The 4,208-nt window shown below is 38.2% G+C and overlaps 1 protein-coding gene across 1 annotated transcript in view; it reads right to left on the bottom strand.

Annotated features, from left to right (window-relative positions):
- Positions 1 to 4,104: 4,104 nt before the first annotated feature.
- Positions 4,105 to 4,208, bottom strand: part of mtnr1ba (melatonin receptor type 1Ba) — a gene marked incomplete at its 5' end in the record, with an annotated part of 69,471 nt that continues 69,367 nt past the window's right edge. Inside the window, one exon of the mRNA XM_084064632.1 lies at positions 4,105 to 4,208. This exon is cut by the window's right edge and continues 1,098 nt beyond it.

Below are 4,208 nucleotides of genomic sequence, written 5' to 3'. Positions count from 1 at the left end.
GTGTGTGAGAGAGAGAGAGCAGCCAGCTGTCATTTTCACACAGCTACACTCAAAACTATTAGCATCATTTTAGATAGAAAGATAAACCTGAGGAAGGTCTACACCAGTGGTTCTCAACCTTTTCAGGCCGCAACCCCCCAAAATAATCATGTTTGAACTGGGGACCCCCCATTTTGTTTGACTCCGTTCCACAGATAAATATTGTGAAAATAATATTTATCTGAGCTAAGGCAGAGTGTGGGCTCTGTGTTCTCTAGCATAGACTAACTTCATAACTCAAAGGTGTTTACTAGCCTGACACTCAGCCTGAATTTTCATTTAGTTTCACTCCATTATTCAGTCTCTCAGTGCAGCCGTTTCCTGAGATGGGGGCGTGGCCTCTTTGGCTATTGGTTCATACTGGATCATCCCCATCCCCATTGGGCCGGTTAGATTTTCAACCGAGAAAACCGACTTACCGGTTACCAATTTTCACCGTAACACCGCCCAATTTTCCCCGCCGACCCACCTCCATTCCTCCAGGGGGGCGAGACCCCCCCCCCCCCCAAACTGCTAAAACACACCCTGTCTGAGTCTGACCTAATGCTCTTTTGACCACAAGGTATCTGGAATGCATGGACTGTATTGGTGATCCTAGTATTAACCACTTGAACCCTATGACTGTGCGTCTGTATTTGGCACTGTCCTTTTTCCCCTCTGCACACATTTTTTTAAATAGCAGATCTACAAGCTCGTATGAGCTTGTATATCTGCTATTTTTGAATAGCCAAAGAAATCAAACAATCTTTTGGCTAAAAATAGCAGATTTACAAGCTCACACAGCATCACACCATGATGTGTTGTGAGCTTGTAAATGCGAATATTAAACATTAGTTCATATTTTCACCAAACGTTTGCCTGTTTTTGCTGAATATTCACAGAATATGACATGCCCAGAATAGAGACGCTAGGGATCATGTGGTTAATATAATACATAATACAGAACCAATTGTATTCAGTAGAGCCTTTATGACTAATGTATCCTTGAGACAGCAACATCAAATAAAAGTACAAAATTAAAAAAGTATGTTTTTTTATTAACATTGAATCTTTTTTTCTTTTACAATGACAACCTTTTTGAAATCGTATCCTCCGCGATATTTAATTTAAGTCACAGCAATAAATACAACATATCTCACTTTAATTTTTTCCCCACTTAGAAAAAGAAAGAATCCATAACCATGTCTTCCATAGATTTCCCACAGGCAGAGTCACCCAATAAGCAGCATCATCAACTCCCTCACCCACTCATAATCATCATCATCTTCCTTATCATTTCAGCAGCACATTTCAAACAGTTATCATAAGAGACCTCATCAAAAAAAGAAGGAGAAAAAAGAAAGAGAAAAAAACATCAAAGCGAAACCGATAGGGAATTTTAAAAATAGATAAAATAAAGCAATCAAATAAATAAAAGCTCATGCACATTCGTTTCCATTCTCAAAACCAGAATCACAAGCCGTGTGAACTGATTCACTCAGTTCTTTTTTTTTTGTTTTTACTAAGTTAAAAGTTTACTAAGTTACTTCATAGAAAACAGTATTTTATTCACGTGTAGAATTGATTATGTTTTGTTCGTTGTCATGATATGAAGTGTAAAATGCATAGAGGAAGTGGTTGTTTGATTCTCATCATTACTAAGAAGTACATTTGAAACCTGTAAACTGCATAAGAACACTGTTGGCCGACTTTAGACTGCTGAATTGTGCTTATATTGGGGTTTATGCTTCGTGACACCACAGTACCCCATAGGTTGTTGAGCGGAGTCCCTCAGGGCTCAATACTAGTGACTTTTTTGATTTTTTGCTCTACATTGAACATCGTCGCAGAAAATAGCAGATCTTTCTGATAGCTACTATTTTCTGCTCAGGTTTTTCCCAGAATACGGATGCTGAGGTTCAAGTGGTTAAGTGCCTAAACGCAGTGGTGTAAAGTAACTAAGTACATTTACTCAAGTACTGTACTTAAGTTCACTTTTGAGGATTATTTTTTTTACTTTACTGGAGTATTTCCCATTTTCGATACTTTTACTTCTACTCCATTAGATCTCAGAGGCAAATATAGTACTTTTACTCCACTACAATTATTTGACAGCTTTAGTTACTAGTTACTTTGAAGATTTAGATTAATATCACAAAACATGCATCACCCACTTCAGCCCTATATACATTTAGACCATTTGAAAATAGCCGATCTTCAAGCTCACAATGCGTCGCGATGCGACGCATTGTGAGCTTGTAGATCTGCTATTTTCAAAAGATTTTTATACATTTTGAAATTGAACTTGAAATGGGACATTCTGCATGATGAGTACTTTTACTTTTGGTACTTTAGGTACATTTTGATGCCAATACTTTTGTACTTTTACTCAAGTAAATTTTGATTACCGTACTTTTACTTGTAACAGAGTATTTCTACACTGCAGTATTGATACATTTACTTAAAGGAGAGATCCAGTCCATACTAGGTGTTTGCTTTGATGTGTCGCTAATCATTCACCAACATACCAGGAGCAGTTGAATTTTTTCATAGAAGCCCACTGAAGGGACTTTCAGTGCATGTTTGAGTGTTAGGACACTGCATAATGAGGATTAGTGCCAGTGGAAGGGGTCTCCACGATGGACAACAGGGGCTTCTATGAAAAAAGTCAACTGCCCCTGGTATGTTGGTGAGTGATTAGCGACACATCAAAGCAAACACCTAATATGACTGGATCTCTCCTTTAAGAACTTTCTTCCACCACTGCCTAAACGTAATAACCACTTGATGACCCAGTGTGAGATCGTGTTATAGAACACCCCCTTTGTGTGTCCACTGAAACTACCCAATCTGCTGATGTGTAGCCTATATAACATAATGATCTGAGACTACAGAGATACAACCCTACCATCATTTTCCTGTTAGCATGGTTTGTTTGTTATATTTTTTTGGCAAAATCTTCATTTTGAGGCGATATGCAAAAGAATCAGGCACCTTTGACAAACCATGGAAAAATGCCCATTGAGAGTTTGAGGCATTTATCAATTTGTGGTACACTAACCTATTTCGGTCATTTAAAAAAGGCATGAGAAAATAGATGGAGTTTCTTTTTGGTCAAAATGAAAAGACACAGTAATCAACATTGTACACCACTGTACAGTACAGTATATACCCTTATGAGAATTTGGCCGTGCCAAATACTTTACAGTACAGATAAAACCATGAGGATAATGAAAGTGACAAGTACTTTCCAGAGCAACGACATGAAATCCATGGTGTAAAAATATAAGCAAATAAACTCTTGGGGCCCTATTTTCGCCAGTGCCCTTACACATTATCCCTAAACTTCTTTGCCATTTTATGCTATTTTAAAAACATTTTCAAATAGTTCAAATAGCCAATTTACAAGCTCACAATGTGTCGATGTAGATCGGCTATTGAACTATTTGAAAATATTTTTAAAAAATAGTAAAAATGGCAAAGAAGTGTAGGGATAATGGGTAAGGCACCGCCTAAAATGGGGCCCTTGGTGCCTTCGCTTTCAAACGTATATTGCCCAAGCAGCAGAGGAGGCAGGCACCCTGAGGTGTACATACTATGATTCATAATAAGTTAGAGAATATATATGCTTTATGAATGGCACTCTTCTTCAAAATTGTGAATAAAAGTCAAACAATCTCAATCGCCACACTTTTCTCTTTTGTCCCCCTCTTCCCTTCTCTCTTTGATCCACAATGTAGCCGGAGTTCAATGAGGCTTCGGCACAGTGGAGTCGTGTAGTCACTGAGTAAGAGATGGAGTACAGACAGCACTCCACTGCTGAAACAAGGCTGGGAGGCCGACGGGGGCGGCGCTGTGAATGATGAGGAATAACAAGGAGTACTGTGTGTGTGTGTGTGTGTGTGTGTGTGTGTGTGTGTGTGTGTGTGTGTGTGCGTGTGCGTGTGTGTGTGTCAGTGGTGTAAAGTAACTAAGTACATTTACTCAAGTACTGTTTTGGGGTACTTTTACTTTACTGGAGTATTTCCAATTTTCTGTACTTTTACTTCTACTCCACTACATCTCAGGCAAATTTTGTACTTTTACTCCACTACAATTATTTGAAAACCTTAGTTACTAGTTACTTTGTAGATATAATTATTACATTATAAAACATACATTAACCATACATTAAGACATATTTTATACTC

Source organism: Gymnoscopelus microlampas (genome assembly GCF_963454915.1).
Source record: "Gymnoscopelus microlampas genome assembly, chromosome: 8".
In the NCBI taxonomy this organism is placed as follows: Eukaryota; Metazoa; Chordata; class Actinopteri; order Myctophiformes; family Myctophidae; genus Gymnoscopelus; species Gymnoscopelus microlampas.
Note: the sequence above shows the minus strand (reverse complement) of the source record. Positions and strands in the feature narration are given on the sequence as shown.